Consider the following 17,500-nt stretch of genomic DNA (forward strand, 5'->3'; position numbering starts at 1 on the left):
TGTTACGACTTTTACTTCCTCTAGATAGTCAAGTTTGATCGACTTCTCGGCGCTCCGCCAAGGCCCGCGAGGAGCCCCGGCGGGGCCGATCCGAGGACCTCACTAAACCATCCGATCGGTAGTAGCGACGGGCGGTGTGTACAAAGGGCAGGGACTTAATCAACGCGAGCTTATGACCCGCGCTTACTGGGAATTCCTCGTTCATGGGGAATAATTGCAATCCCCAGTCCCCATCACGAATGGGGTTCAGCGGATTACCCGCACCTCTCGGTGTAGGGTAGGCACACGCTGATCCAACCATTGTGGCGCGCGTGCAGCCCCGGACATCTAAGGGCATCACAGACCTGTTATTGCTCCATCTCGCGTGGCTGAACGCCACTTGTCCCTCTAAGAAGTTTGACGCCGACCGCGGAGGGCCGCGTAACTATTTAGCATGCCGGAGTCTCGTTCGTTATCGGAATTAACCAGACAAATCGCTCCACCAACTAAGAACGGCCATGCACCACCACCCACAGAATCGAGAAAGAGCTATCAATCTGTCAATCCTTTCCGTGTCCGGGCCGGGTGAGGTTTCCCGTGTTGAGTCAAATTAAGCCGCAGGCTCCACTCCTGGTGGTGCCCTTCCGTCAATTCCTTTAAGTTTCAGCTTTGCAACCATACTCCCCCCGGAACCCACAGACTCGTGGTTTCCCTCACGCTGCCCGGCGGGTCATGGGAATAACGCCGCCGGATCGCGGGTCGGCATAGTTTACGGTCGGAACTACGACGGTATCTGATCGTCTTCGAACCTCCGACTTTCGTTCTTGATTAATGAAAACATTCTTGGCAAATGCTTTCGCTTTCGTCCGTCTTGCGCCGGTCCAAGAATTTCACCTCTAGCGGCGCAATACGAATGCCCCCGGCCGTCCCTCTTAATCATGGCCCTGGTTCAGGAAACCCACAAAATAGAACCGGAGTCCTATTCCATTATTCCTAGCTCAGGTATTCAGGCGAGAAGCGGGCCCGCTTTGAACACTCTAATTTTTTCAAAGTAAACGCTCCGAGCCCCGTCCGGACACCCAGCCAAGGGCATCCGGGGGGCACCGGGAGACAGGGTCTGAGACAGGCGGTGGCACGCCTCGCGGCGGACCGCCAGCCCACTCCCGACATCCAACTACGAGCTTTTTAACTGCAGCAACTTTAATATACGCTATTGGAGCTGGAATTACCGCGGCTGCTGGCACCAGACTTGCCCTCCAATGGGTCCTCACCCATGGGTTTAGGATACGCTCATTCCGATTACAGGGCCTCGAAAGAGACCTGTATCGTTATTTTTCGTCACTACCTCCCCGTGTCGGGAATGGGTAATTTGCGCGCCTGCTGCCTTCCTTGGATGTGGTAGCCGTTTCTCAGGCTCCCTCTCCGGAATCGAACCCTGATTCCCCGTTACCCGTGGTCACCATGGTAGCCGACTATGGTACCATCGAAAGTTGATAGGGCAGACATTCGAATGAGACGTCGCCGCCGCGGAGGGCGCGCGATCGGCCCGAGGTTATCTAGAGTCACCAAAGCGGCCGGGGGGCCCGAGCCCCCCGGATGGGTTTTGGGTCTGATAAATGCACGCATCCCCCGAAGGGTCAGCGCTCGTTTGCATGTATTAGCTCTAGAATTACCACAGTTATCCGAGTAACGTGTGGAGCGATCAAAGGAACCATAACTGATTTAATGAGCCATTCGCAGTTTCACTGTACCGGCCGTGTGCACTTAGACCTGCATGGCTTAATCTTTGAGACAAGCATATGTTACTGGCAGGATCAACCAGGTAGTTTGCACCGTGGTCTGGGATGAACCACGAGTGACATCCGCCTCCCCTTCCGGGGGCTAGGAAGCAGCGGGTTGTAAGTGCGTGCGCCGTCAGGTCCAGACGCCATACAGGGCTACCCAGGACAGCTTCCGCGGCCAGTGTAAACGTGCTCGCGCACCGCCCTCTGGCCTTCGGACGCCGACCTCTCACCTTGATGCAAAGCTGTCCCATCCGGTCATGCCCGCACCGTACCCCGTCCACCTCCTCCGGAGGTGCGGACGGCCGACTCCAGGTGCTTTCGGCGTTCCCTCTCTTCACGCCGTTTTGATTTTCGTGGGCCGCTGGTGGGGGGACAAGGGAAAGACCTCGTCGAATTCCCTCCCCCCTAGCCTCGCTCAACCTACGTTTCGTGATGTAACCAAGAAGAGTGATTCGTGGGCCCAGGTAGGTTTGAAGAGGAGGCCAACAAAGCAGGGCACTCCCTTCCTCCCAAACCACAGACACCAGTATAGGACAACTGAGTAGACAGACTGGCCGTCTGAGTCTCCCCCAGAGAGTTCTGGGATGGGTTACAAATAACCCCCACCCCCCATCAGAGGCTTGACCCGCTAGAACCAGGGAGGATCTGTCAAAACCGCTCTCCACATCAGAAGTTCTGGATCAGCCGGGGCTGGTCGGCAGACGTCCACCTAAGGCCGTGGCCTAACCCCGTGTGGGGGGATAGCGCTCGCACCCGTACACGTGGACACCCGCTCGTCAAATGGCTGGCTCCTCACTTACCGTAGGGGGAATGGTTTGCCTACCCCTGGCGGGTCTGGTACTCCACTCTACCAAACAAGGAAGCAACACACCAATAGACCCCTGCAACACCGGGCAGCTTTGGGCAGTGTCACTACACTCCTCCTTGTTCTTCACGTTCCTTCCGTGGTGATTTTTTTTTTTTTTTCGTGGCCATTGCCGTGCATGGCTTCCCCATCGCTTTGCATGCTCTCCATTGCCTCGTGCTGCTTCACCATTGGTCTCACCTGGAGACCGAAGCCGCTCTCCCAGTAACCCGATGGTACCTGGCCAGAAAACCCCGTGCCCGATTTCATCTAGGACAAGGGCCAAACCACAGACCGTGCCCGTCCAGGGTCAACCCCTGGTCGGACAGGCCTGGTGGGTCGATACCATGGATGTGGCAGGCCGACGAGAATCCACTGGTACATTTACAAACACGCCCACCCTGGTGGCATGGCTGTACGACCCATCGTCGAAGCACGCTGCGGCGGACTGAGCCATTGGATCCAGTTGCCTGGGCGTACACTCAGCCCAACAGACGCACTCGGGTCGGGGAGAGCAAAGCAGACTGTGTGCCTGGATGTGCCCACTTCCATAGGGGAATCGGCATGATGGTTCACTTAACCCGAGGAGGGCTCCCCTCGCGGGATAAGCACCCCCCTCGGGGGATGGGGGGGGGGGGGGGGCATCCAGAGCACACCACTTTCCGGTAGGGGACAGGCGTTTGATCATGTGTCCGAGGGAGAGCTCCCCTTGCCGGCCGAACACCCCTCGGACTCCCCTTGGGCTTCCAGAGAACGCCACTGGATGAATTTAGTGCTTGGACCCCATTGATTCTCTTTGCTCTCCCATATACCCGACGGGACCTATTTGCAAAACCCCGTGCCAACCAGACCTCCAGGAAGGGGGCTGGCGGCTAACCATGCCCAGCAGGGTGCACCCTGGTCGGACACTTTGGGAGGGTCGAGAGCCTGGAAGTGCCACCCGGGGGAGTAATTCTGATTTCCGTTTTAATGCACTCAGGGACAGCCCGAGGACCTCTGTAGTGCACCTGAGGCGGACTGAGCCGTCGGGTCCAGGGGTCTGGAGTTCGGAACCTCCAGGGTTCACCTGGCTGTTCTCTTAGCCCGGCAGGGTGCACCCTGGTCGGACACTTTGGGAGGGTCGAGAGCCTGGATGTGCCACCCCGACGAGTAATGAGTTTTCCCTTCGTATCTCTTCCGGACCAGGTCCGATTCGCACGAAACTCGCTGGGCATGGCCAGGAGCGCCCCCTGCTGCCCACGCCACCGTCCCCGCGCTTCTACTCCCGAGGGCCGAGGAGACAGCGAAGCGTGGGTCGGGTCGCCTGCTTCCAGGGTCTCCCTGGTACTCTCCAGTCTCCCGAGTCCATCGGGTCCGACCTCGTATTTTTAGCCCAGACGGGGAATGAGAAAGGGGCCCCCGACCGCCCGAGGGCGGGCGCTCGCTTCTCAGCCTAGGAACGTCCGATTCCCACGAAACTTTTACGCCAGACGTTCCTGGCAGCGAGCGCGTTCAAAGGTGACCCGCGCTGCTTCTCTCCTCCCAAGGGCCGAAGAGATATTCGTCTTCAAACCCGACCGGCCCTGTGTTTGCCGCCCCGGCGGTTTTAAAAAATCATAGCGTAAAAACGGTGGGTGCGCTTCGCCTGCCGCTTGGACAGCGTTAAACGGCAGCCCCGGCTCTTTCCAAAGGGCCCTCAACCGACTTTCTGCTCCCAAGGAGCCCAGAGATATGAAACCGATAAATCAAAACCCCGTGCCAACCAGACCTCCAGGAAGGGGGCTGGCGGCTAACCATGCCCGGCAGGGTGCACCCTGGTCGGACGCTTTGGGAGGGTCGAGAGCCTGGATGTGCCACCCCGACGAGTAATGAGTTTTCCCTTCGTATCTCTTCCGGACCAGGTCCGATTCGCACGAAACTCGCTGGGCATGGCCAGGAGCGCCCCCTGCTGCCCACGCCACCGTCCCCGCGCTTCTACTCCCGAGGGCCGAGGAGACAGCGAAGCGTGGGTCGGGTCGCCTGCTTCCAGGGTCTCCCTGGTACTCTCCAGTCTCCCGAGTCCATCGGGTCCGACCTCGTATTTTTAGCCCAGACGGGGAATGAGAAAGGGGCCCCCGACCGCCCGAGGGCGGGCGCTCGCTTCTCAGCCTAGGAACGTCCGATTCCCACGAAACTTTTACGCCAGACGTTCCTGGCAGCGAGCGCGTTCAAAGGTGACCCGCGCTGCTTCTCTCCTCCCAAGGGCCGAAGAGATATTCGTCTTCAAACCCGACCGGCCCTGTGTTTGCCGCCCCGGCGGTTTTAAAAAATCATAGCGTAAAAACGGTGGGTGCGCTTCGCCTGCCGCTTGGACAGCGTTAAACGGCAGCCCCGGCTCTTTCCAAAGGGCCCTCAACCGACTTTCTGCTCCCAAGGAGCCCAGAGATATGAAACCGAAAAATCAAAACCCCGTGCCAACCAGACCTCCAGGAAGGGGGCTGGCGGCTAACCATGCCCGGCAGGGTGCACCCTGGTCGGACGCTTTGGGAGGGTCGAGAGCCTGGATGTGCCACCCCGACGAGTAATGAGTTTTCCCTTCGTATCTCTTCCGGACCAGGTCCGATTCGCACGAAACTCGCTGGGCATGGCCAGGAGCGCCCCCTGCTGCCCACGCCACCGTCCCCGCGCTTCTACTCCCGAGGGCCGAGGAGACAGCGAAGCGTGGGTCGGGTCGCCTGCTTCCAGGGTCTCCCTGGTACTCTCCAGTCTCCCGAGTCCATCGGGTCCGACCTCGTATTTTTAGCCCAGACGGGGAATGAGAAAGGGGCCCCCGACCGCCCGAGGGCGGGCGCTCGCTTCTCAGCCTAGGAACGTCCGATTCCCACGAAACTTTTACGCCAGACGTTCCTGGCAGCGAGCGCGTTCAAAGGTGACCCGCGCTGCTTCTCTCCTCCCAAGGGCCGAAGAGATATTCGTCTTCAAACCCGACCGGCCCTGTGTTTGCCGCCCCGGCGGTTTTAAAAAATCATAGCGTAAAAACGGTGGGTGCGCTTCGCCTGCCGCTTGGACAGCGTTAAACGGCAGCCCCGGCTCTTTCCAAAGGGCCCTCAACCGACTTTCTGCTCCCAAGGAGCCCAGAGATATGAAACCGATAAATCAAAACCCCGTGCCAACCAGACCTCCAGGAAGGGGGCTGGCGGCTAACCATGCCCGGCAGGGTGCACCCTGGTCGGACGCTTTGGGAGGGTCGAGAGCCTGGATGTGCCACCCCGACGAGTAATGAGTTTTCCCTTCGTATCTCTTCCGGACCAGGTCCGATTCGCACGAAACTCGCTGGGCATGGCCAGGAGCGCCCCCTGCTGCCCAGGCCTGGCTCTGGGCCTGGGCACACTTCATTCACTTTGTACCTTTAAATCATACTACTACTACTACTACTACCACCAGAATTCCAGGGCCAAGAGGTCACACAGTCATACACAGCAAAGTAGCTCTGGGCCTGGGCACACTTCAAGAAGTTTGTCCCTTTATATAAGCCTAGAAATAGACTTCCAGGCCCAAGAGTTCAAACACATTCATGCCCAGCAAAGTAGCTCTGGGCCTGGGCACACTTCAATCACTTTGTGCCTTTAAATCATACTACTACTACCAGACTTCCAGGCCCAAGAGGTCAAACACAGTCATGCCCAGCAAAGTAGCTCTGGGCCTGGGCACACTTCATTCACTTTGTGCCTTTAAATCATACTACTACTACCACCAGAATTCCAGGGCCAAGAGGTCACACAGTCATACACAGCAAAGTAGCTCTGGGCCTGGGCACACTTCAAGAAGTTTGACCCTTTATATAAGCCTAGAAATAGACTTCCAGAGCCAAGAGGTCAAACACAGTCATGCACAGCAAAGTAGCTCTGGGCCTGGGCACACTTCAAGCACTTTGTGCCTTTAAATCATACTACTACTACTACTACTACTACTACTACTACTACTACCAGACTTCCAGGCCCAAGAGTTCAAACACATTCATGCCCAGCAAAGTAGCTCTGGGCCTGGGCACACTTCATTCACTTTGTGCCTTTAAATCATACTACTACTACCACCAGACTTCCAGGGCCAAGAGGTCAACCACAGTCATGCACAGCAAAGTAGCTCTGGGCCTGGGCACACTTCAAGATGTTTGACCCTTTATATAAGCCTAGAAATAGACTTCCAGGCCCAAGAGTTCAAACACATTCATGCCCAGCAAAGTAGCTCTGGGCCTGGGCACACTTCAATCACTTTGTGCCTTTAAATCATACTACTACTACCACCAGACTTCCAGGCCCAAGAGGTCAAACACAGTCATGCCCAGCAAAGTAGCTCTGGGCCTGGGCACACTTCAATCACTTTGTGCCTTTAAATCATACTACTACTACCACCAGACTTCCAGGCCCTGGAGGTCACACCTTCATGCCTAGCAAGGTTGCTTTACACCTGCGCACACTTCAGACCGTTTCACTCTTTTAATCCTTCAAAGTACCACATTTCCAGACCCAAGAGGTCACAGAATCATGCCCAGCAAAGTAGCTCTGGGCCTGGGCACACTTCAAGCACTTTGTGCCTTTAAATCATACTACTACTACTACTACTACTACTACTACTACTACCACCAGACTTCCAGGCCCAAGAGGTCAAACACAGTCATGCCCAGCAAAGTAGCTCTGGGCCTGGGCACACTTCAATCACTTTGTGCCTTTAAATCATACTACTACTACCACCAGACTTCCAGGCCCTGGAGGTCACACCTTCATGCCTAGCAAGGTTGCTTTACACCTGCGCACACTTCAGACCGTTTCACTCTTTTAATCCTTCAAAGTACCACATTTCCAGACCCAAGAGGTCACAGAATCATGCCCAGCAAAGTAGCTCTGGGCCTGGGCACACTTCAATCACTTTGTGCCTTTAAATCATACTACTACTACCAGACTTCCAGGCCCCAGAGGTCAAACACAGTCATGCCCAGCAAAGTAGCTCTGGGCCTGGGCACACTTCAAGAAGTTTGACCCTTTATATAAGCCTAGAAATAGACTTCCAGAGCCAAGAGGTCAAACACAGTCATGCACAGCAAAGTAGCTCTGGGCCTGGGCACACTTCATTCACTTTGTACCTTTAAATCATACTACTACTACCAGACTTCCAGGCCCAAGAGTTCAAACACATTCATGCCCAGCAAAGTAGCTCTGGGCCTGGGCACACTTCAATCACTTTGTGTCTTTAAATCATACTACTACTACCAGACTTCCAGGCCCCAGAGGTCAAACACAGTCATGCCCAGCAAAGTAGCTCTGGGCCTGGGCACACTTCAAGAAGTTTGACCCTTTATATAAGCCTAGAAATAGACTTTCAGGCCCAAGAGGTCAAACACAGTCATGCCCAGCAAAGTAGCTGTGGGCCTGGGCACACTTCATTCACTTTGTACCTTTAAATCATACTACTACTACTACTACTACTACTACTACTACTACTACTACTACTACCAGACTTCCAGGCCCAAGAGGTCAAACACAGTCATGCCCAGCAAAGTAGCTCTGGGCCTGGGCACACTTCAAGAAGTTTGACCCTTTATATAAGCCTAGAAATAGACTTCCAGGCCCAAGAGTTCAAACACATTCATGCCCAGCAAAGTAGCTCTGGGCCTGGGCACACTTCAATCACTTTGTGCCTTTAAATCATACTACTACTACCAGACTTCCAGGCCCCAGAGGTCAAACACAGTCATGCCCAGCAAAGTAGCTCTGGGCCTGGGCACACTTCAAGAAGTTTGACCCTTTATATAAGCCTAGAAATAGACTTCCAGAGCCAAGAGGTCAAACACAGTCATGCCCAGCAAAGTAGCTCTGGGCCTGGGCACACTTCAATCACTTTGTGCCTTTAAATCATACTACTACTACCACCAGACTTCCAGGCCCAAGAGGTCAAACACAGTCATGCCCAGCAAAGTAGCTCTGGGCCTGGGCACACTTCAATCACTTTGTGCCTTTAAATCATACTACTACTACCACCAGACTTCCAGGCCCTGGAGGTCACACCTTCATGCCTAGCAAGGTTGCTTTACACCTGCGCACACTTCAGACCGTTTCACTCTTTTAATCCTTCAAAGTACCACATTTCCAGACCCAAGAGGTCACAGAATCATGCCCAGCAAAGTAGCTCTGGGCCTGGGCACACTTCAATCACTTTGTGCCTTTAAATCATACTACTACTACCAGACTTCCAGGCCCCAGAGGTCAAACACAGTCATGCCCAGCAAAGTAGCTCTGGGCCTGGGCACACTTCAAGAAGTTTGACCCTTTATATAAGCCTAGAAATAGACTTCCAGAGCCAAGAGGTCAAACACAGTCATGCACAGCAAAGTAGCTCTGGGCCTGGGCACACTTCATTCACTTTGTACCTTTAAATCATACTACTACTACCAGACTTCCAGGCCCAAGAGTTCAAACACATTCATGCCCAGCAAAGTAGCTCTGGGCCTGGGCACACTTCAATCACTTTGTGTCTTTAAATCATACTACTACTACCAGACTTCCAGGCCCCAGAGGTCAAACACAGTCATGCCCAGCAAAGTAGCTCTGGGCCTGGGCACACTTCAAGAAGTTTGACCCTTTATATAAGCCTAGAAATAGACTTTCAGGCCCAAGAGGTCAAACACAGTCATGCCCAGCAAAGTAGCTGTGGGCCTGGGCACACTTCATTCACTTTGTACCTTTAAATCATACTACTACTACTACTACTACTACTACTACTACTACTACTACTACTACCAGACTTCCAGGCCCAAGAGGTCAAACACAGTCATGCCCAGCAAAGTAGCTCTGGGCCTGGGCACACTTCAAGAAGTTTGACCCTTTATATAAGCCTAGAAATAGACTTCCAGGCCCAAGAGTTCAAACACATTCATGCCCAGCAAAGTAGCTCTGGGCCTGGGCACACTTCAATCACTTTGTGCCTTTAAATCATACTACTACTACCAGACTTCCAGGCCCCAGAGGTCAAACACAGTCATGCCCAGCAAAGTAGCTCTGGGCCTGGGCACACTTCAAGAAGTTTGACCCTTTATATAAGCCTAGAAATAGACTTCCAGAGCCAAGAGGTCAAACACAGTCATGCCCAGCAAAGTAGCTCTGGGCCTGGGCACACTTCAATCACTTTGTGCCTTTAAATCATACTACTACTACCACCAGACTTCCAGGCCCAAGAGGTCAAACACAGTCATGCCCAGCAAAGTAGCTCTGGGCCTGGGCACACTTCAATCACTTTGTGCCTTTAAATCATACTACTACTACCACCAGACTTCCAGGCCCTGGAGGTCACACCTTCATGCCTAGCAAGGTTGCTTTACACCTGCGCACACTTCAGACCGTTTCACTCTTTTAATCCTTCAAAGTACCACATTTCCAGACCCAAGAGGTCACAGAATCATGCCCAGCAAAGTAGCTCTGGGCCTGGGCACACTTCAATCACTTTGTGCCTTTAAATCATACTACTACTACCAGACTTCCAGGCCCCAGAGGTCAAACACAGTCATGCCCAGCAAAGTAGCTCTGGGCCTGGGCACACTTCAAGAAGTTTGACCCTTTATATAAGCCTAGAAATAGACTTCCAGAGCCAAGAGGTCAAACACAGTCATGCACAGCAAAGTAGCTCTGGGCCTGGGCACACTTCATTCACTTTGTACCTTTAAATCATACTACTACTACCAGACTTCCAGGCCCAAGAGTTCAAACACATTCATGCCCAGCAAAGTAGCTCTGGGCCTGGGCACACTTCAATCACTTTGTGTCTTTAAATCATACTACTACTACCAGACTTCCAGGCCCCAGAGGTCAAACACAGTCATGCCCAGCAAAGTAGCTCTGGGCCTGGGCACACTTCAAGAAGTTTGACCCTTTATATAAGCCTAGAAATAGACTTTCAGGCCCAAGAGGTCAAACACAGTCATGCCCAGCAAAGTAGCTGTGGGCCTGGGCACACTTCATTCACTTTGTACCTTTAAATCATACTACTACTACTACTACTACTACTACTACTACTACTACTACTACTACCAGACTTCCAGGCCCAAGAGGTCAAACACAGTCATGCCCAGCAAAGTAGCTCTGGGCCTGGGCACACTTCAAGAAGTTTGACCCTTTATATAAGCCTAGAAATAGACTTCCAGGCCCAAGAGTTCAAACACATTCATGCCCAGCAAAGTAGCTCTGGGCCTGGGCACACTTCAATCACTTTGTGCCTTTAAATCATACTACTACTACCAGACTTCCAGGCCCCAGAGGTCAAACACAGTCATGCCCAGCAAAGTAGCTCTGGGCCTGGGCACACTTCAAGAAGTTTGACCCTTTATATAAGCCTAGAAATAGACTTCCAGAGCCAAGAGGTCAAACACAGTCATGCCCAGCAAAGTAGCTCTGGGCCTGGGCACACTTCATTCACTTTGTACCTTTAAATCATACTACTACTACCAGACTTCCAGGCCCAAGACGTCAAACACAGTCATGCCCAGCAAAGTAGCTCTGGGCCTGGGCACACTTCATTCACTTTGTACCTTTAAATCATACTACTACTACTACTACTACTACTACTACTACTACTACTACCAGACTTCCAGGCCCAAGAGGTCAAACACAGTCATGCCCAGCAAAGTAGCTCTGGGCCTGGGCACACTTCAATCACTTTGTGCCTTTAAATCATACTACTACTACCAGACTTCCAGGCCCCAGAGGTCAAACACAGTCATGCCCAGCAAAGTAGCTCTGGGCCTGGGCACACTTCAAGAAGTTTGACCCTTTATATAAGCCTAGAAATAGACTTCCAGAGCCAAGAGGTCAAACACAGTCATGCCCAGCAAAGTAGCTCTGGGCCTGGGCACACTTCATTCACTTTGTACCTTTAAATCATACTACTACTACCAGACTTCCAGGCCCAAGAGTTCAAACACATTCATGCCCAGCAAAGTAGCTCTGGGCCTGGGCACACTTCAATCACTTTGTGTCTTTAAATCATACTACTACTACCAGACTTCCAGGCCCCAGAGGTCAAACACAGTCATGCCCAGCAAAGTAGCTCTGGGCCTGGGCACACTTCAAGAAGTTTGACCCTTTATATAAGCCTAGAAATAGACTTTCAGGCCCAAGAGGTCAAACACAGTCATGCCCAGCAAAGTAGCTGTGGGCCTGGGCACACTTCATTCACTTTGTACCTTTAAATCATACTACTACTACTACTACTACTACTACTACTACTACTACTACTACTACCAGACTTCCAGGCCCAAGAGGTCAAACACAGTCATGCCCAGCAAAGTAGCTCTGGGCCTGGGCACACTTCAAGAAGTTTGACCCTTTATATAAGCCTAGAAATAGACTTCCAGGCCCAAGAGTTCAAACACATTCATGCCCAGCAAAGTAGCTCTGGGCCTGGGCACACTTCAATCACTTTGTGCCTTTAAATCATACTACTACTACCAGACTTCCAGGCCCCAGAGGTCAAACACAGTCATGCCCAGCAAAGTAGCTCTGGGCCTGGGCACACTTCAAGAAGTTTGACCCTTTATATAAGCCTAGAAATAGACTTCCAGAGCCAAGAGGTCAAACACAGTCATGCCCAGCAAAGTAGCTCTGGGCCTGGGCACACTTCAATCACTTTGTGCCTTTAAATCATACTACTACTACCACCAGACTTCCAGGCCCAAGAGGTCAAACACAGTCATGCCCAGCAAAGTAGCTCTGGGCCTGGGCACACTTCAATCACTTTGTGCCTTTAAATCATACTACTACTACCACCAGACTTCCAGGCCCTGGAGGTCACACCTTCATGCCTAGCAAGGTTGCTTTACACCTGCGCACACTTCAGACCGTTTCACTCTTTTAATCCTTCAAAGTACCACATTTCCAGACCCAAGAGGTCACAGAATCATGCCCAGCAAAGTAGCTCTGGGCCTGGGCACACTTCAATCACTTTGTGCCTTTAAATCATACTACTACTACCAGACTTCCAGGCCCCAGAGGTCAAACACAGTCATGCCCAGCAAAGTAGCTCTGGGCCTGGGCACACTTCAAGAAGTTTGACCCTTTATATAAGCCTAGAAATAGACTTCCAGAGCCAAGAGGTCAAACACAGTCATGCACAGCAAAGTAGCTCTGGGCCTGGGCACACTTCATTCACTTTGTACCTTTAAATCATACTACTACTACCAGACTTCCAGGCCCAAGAGTTCAAACACATTCATGCCCAGCAAAGTAGCTCTGGGCCTGGGCACACTTCAATCACTTTGTGTCTTTAAATCATACTACTACTACCAGACTTCCAGGCCCCAGAGGTCAAACACAGTCATGCCCAGCAAAGTAGCTCTGGGCCTGGGCACACTTCAAGAAGTTTGACCCTTTATATAAGCCTAGAAATAGACTTTCAGGCCCAAGAGGTCAAACACAGTCATGCCCAGCAAAGTAGCTGTGGGCCTGGGCACACTTCATTCACTTTGTACCTTTAAATCATACTACTACTACTACTACTACTACTACTACTACTACTACTACTACTACCAGACTTCCAGGCCCAAGAGGTCAAACACAGTCATGCCCAGCAAAGTAGCTCTGGGCCTGGGCACACTTCAAGAAGTTTGACCCTTTATATAAGCCTAGAAATAGACTTCCAGGCCCAAGAGTTCAAACACATTCATGCCCAGCAAAGTAGCTCTGGGCCTGGGCACACTTCAATCACTTTGTGCCTTTAAATCATACTACTACTACCAGACTTCCAGGCCCAAGAGGTCAAACACAGTCATGCCCAGCAAAGTAGCTCTGGGCCTGGGCACACTTCAAGAAGTTTGACCCTTTATATAAGCCTAGAAATAGACTTCCAGAGCCAAGAGGTCAAACACAGTCATGCCCAGCAAAGTAGCTCTGGGCCTGGGCACACTTCAATCACTTTGTGCCTTTAAATCATACTACTACTACCACCAGACTTCCAGGCCCAAGAGGTCAAACACAGTCATGCCCAGCAAAGTAGCTCTGGGCCTGGGCACACTTCAATCACTTTGTGCCTTTAAATCATACTACTACTACCACCAGACTTCCAGGCCCTGGAGGTCACACCTTCATGCCTAGCAAGGTTGCTTTACACCTGCGCACACTTCAGACCGTTTCACTCTTTTAATCCTTCAAAGTACCACATTTCCAGACCCAAGAGGTCACAGAATCATGCCCAGCAAAGTAGCTCTGGGCCTGGGCACACTTCAATCACTTTGTGCCTTTAAATCATACTACTACTACCAGACTTCCAGGCCCCAGAGGTCAAACACAGTCATGCCCAGCAAAGTAGCTCTGGGCCTGGGCACACTTCAAGAAGTTTGACCCTTTATATAAGCCTAGAAATAGACTTCCAGAGCCAAGAGGTCAAACACAGTCATGCACAGCAAAGTAGCTCTGGGCCTGGGCACACTTCATTCACTTTGTACCTTTAAATCATACTACTACTACCAGACTTCCAGGCCCAAGAGTTCAAACACATTCATGCCCAGCAAAGTAGCTCTGGGCCTGGGCACACTTCAATCACTTTGTGTCTTTAAATCATACTACTACTACCAGACTTCCAGGCCCCAGAGGTCAAACACAGTCATGCCCAGCAAAGTAGCTCTGGGCCTGGGCACACTTCAAGAAGTTTGACCCTTTATATAAGCCTAGAAATAGACTTTCAGGCCCAAGAGGTCAAACACAGTCATGCCCAGCAAAGTAGCTGTGGGCCTGGGCACACTTCATTCACTTTGTACCTTTAAATCATACTACTACTACTACTACTACTACTACTACTACTACTACTACTACTACCAGACTTCCAGGCCCAAGAGGTCAAACACAGTCATGCCCAGCAAAGTAGCTCTGGGCCTGGGCACACTTCAAGAAGTTTGACCCTTTATATAAGCCTAGAAATAGACTTCCAGGCCCAAGAGTTCAAACACATTCATGCCCAGCAAAGTAGCTCTGGGCCTGGGCACACTTCAATCACTTTGTGCCTTTAAATCATACTACTACTACCAGACTTCCAGGCCCCAGAGGTCAAACACAGTCATGCCCAGCAAAGTAGCTCTGGGCCTGGGCACACTTCAAGAAGTTTGACCCTTTATATAAGCCTAGAAATAGACTTCCAGAGCCAAGAGGTCAAACACAGTCATGCCCAGCAAAGTAGCTCTGGGCCTGGGCACACTTCAATCACTTTGTGCCTTTAAATCATACTACTACTACCACCAGACTTCCAGGCCCAAGAGGTCAAACACAGTCATGCCCAGCAAAGTAGCTCTGGGCCTGGGCACACTTCAATCACTTTGTGCCTTTAAATCATACTACTACTACCACCAGACTTCCAGGCCCTGGAGGTCACACCTTCATGCCTAGCAAGGTTGCTTTACACCTGCGCACACTTCAGACCGTTTCACTCTTTTAATCCTTCAAAGTACCACATTTCCAGACCCAAGAGGTCACAGAATCATGCCCAGCAAAGTAGCTCTGGGCCTGGGCACACTTCAATCACTTTGTGCCTTTAAATCATACTACTACTACCAGACTTCCAGGCCCCAGAGGTCAAACACAGTCATGCCCAGCAAAGTAGCTCTGGGCCTGGGCACACTTCAAGAAGTTTGACCCTTTATATAAGCCTAGAAATAGACTTCCAGAGCCAAGAGGTCAAACACAGTCATGCACAGCAAAGTAGCTCTGGGCCTGGGCACACTTCATTCACTTTGTACCTTTAAATCATACTACTACTACCAGACTTCCAGGCCCAAGAGTTCAAACACATTCATGCCCAGCAAAGTAGCTCTGGGCCTGGGCACACTTCAATCACTTTGTGTCTTTAAATCATACTACTACTACCAGACTTCCAGGCCCCAGAGGTCAAACACAGTCATGCCCAGCAAAGTAGCTCTGGGCCTGGGCACACTTCAAGAAGTTTGACCCTTTATATAAGCCTAGAAATAGACTTTCAGGCCCAAGAGGTCAAACACAGTCATGCCCAGCAAAGTAGCTGTGGGCCTGGGCACACTTCATTCACTTTGTACCTTTAAATCATACTACTACTACTACTACTACTACTACTACTACTACTACTACTACTACCAGACTTCCAGGCCCAAGAGGTCAAACACAGTCATGCCCAGCAAAGTAGCTCTGGGCCTGGGCACACTTCAAGAAGTTTGACCCTTTATATAAGCCTAGAAATAGACTTCCAGGCCCAAGAGTTCAAACACATTCATGCCCAGCAAAGTAGCTCTGGGCCTGGGCACACTTCAATCACTTTGTGCCTTTAAATCATACTACTACTACCAGACTTCCAGGCCCCAGAGGTCAAACACAGTCATGCCCAGCAAAGTAGCTCTGGGCCTGGGCACACTTCAAGAAGTTTGACCCTTTATATAAGCCTAGAAATAGACTTCCAGAGCCAAGAGGTCAAACACAGTCATGCCCAGCAAAGTAGCTCTGGGCCTGGGCACACTTCAATCACTTTGTGCCTTTAAATCATACTACTACTACCACCAGACTTCCAGGCCCAAGAGGTCAAACACAGTCATGCCCAGCAAAGTAGCTCTGGGCCTGGGCACACTTCAATCACTTTGTGCCTTTAAATCATACTACTACTACCACCAGACTTCCAGGCCCTGGAGGTCACACCTTCATGCCTAGCAAGGTTGCTTTACACCTGCGCACACTTCAGACCGTTTCACTCTTTTAATCCTTCAAAGTACCACATTTCCAGACCCAAGAGGTCACAGAATCATGCCCAGCAAAGTAGCTCTGGGCCTGGGCACACTTCAATCACTTTGTGCCTTTAAATCATACTACTACTACCAGACTTCCAGGCCCCAGAGGTCAAACACAGTCATGCCCAGCAAAGTAGCTCTGGGCCTGGGCACACTTCAAGAAGTTTGACCCTTTATATAAGCCTAGAAATAGACTTCCAGAGCCAAGAGGTCAAACACAGTCATGCACAGCAAAGTAGCTCTGGGCCTGGGCACACTTCATTCACTTTGTACCTTTAAATCATACTACTACTACCAGACTTCCAGGCCCAAGAGTTCAAACACATTCATGCCCAGCAAAGTAGCTCTGGGCCTGGGCACACTTCAATCACTTTGTGTCTTTAAATCATACTACTACTACCAGACTTCCAGGCCCCAGAGGTCAAACACAGTCATGCCCAGCAAAGTAGCTCTGGGCCTGGGCACACTTCAAGAAGTTTGACCCTTTATATAAGCCTAGAAATAGACTTTCAGGCCCAAGAGGTCAAACACAGTCATGCCCAGCAAAGTAGCTGTGGGCCTGGGCACACTTCATTCACTTTGTACCTTTAAATCATACTACTACTACTACTACTACTACTACTACTACTACTACTACTACTACTACCAGACTTCCAGGCCCAAGAGGTCAAACACAGTCATGCCCAGCAAAGTAGCTCTGGGCCTGGGCACACTTCAAGAAGTTTGACCCTTTATATAAGCCTAGAAATAGACTTCCAGGCCCAAGAGTTCAAACACATTCATGCCCAGCAAAGTAGCTCTGGGCCTGGGCACACTTCAATCACTTTGTGCCTTTAAATCATACTACTACTACCAGACTTCCAGGCCCCAGAGGTCAAACACAGTCATGCCCAGCAAAGTAGCTCTGGGCCTGGGCACACTTCAAGAAGTTTGACCCTTTATATAAGCCTAGAAATAGACTTCCAGAGCCAAGAGGTCAAACACAGTCATGCCCAGCAAAGTAGCTCTGGGCCTGGGCACACTTCATTCACTTTGTACCTTTAAATCATACTACTACTACCAGACTTCCAGGCCCAAGACGTCAAACACAGTCATGCCCAGCAAAGTAGCTCTGGGCCTGGGCACACTTCATTCACTTTGTACCTTTAAATCATA

General features: G+C 51.3%; 1 non-coding gene across 1 annotated transcript in view; it reads right to left on the reverse strand.

Annotated features, from left to right (window-relative positions):
• The window catches only part of LOC145653960 (18S ribosomal RNA), a 1,839-nt gene extending 35 nt beyond the window's left edge, over positions 1-1,804 (reverse strand). Inside the window, exon 1 of the ribosomal RNA XR_014120203.1 lies at positions 1-1,804. This exon is cut by the window's left edge and continues 35 nt beyond it. This is a non-coding gene — a ribosomal RNA (18S ribosomal RNA).
• Between the last annotated feature and the right edge of the window lie 15,696 nt (positions 1,805-17,500).

Source organism: Electrophorus electricus, unplaced genomic scaffold, assembly GCF_041902795.1.
Source record: "Electrophorus electricus isolate QZ-2024a unplaced genomic scaffold, ASM4190279v1 Scaffold100, whole genome shotgun sequence".
Taxonomy (NCBI): domain Eukaryota; kingdom Metazoa; phylum Chordata; class Actinopteri; order Gymnotiformes; family Gymnotidae; genus Electrophorus; species Electrophorus electricus.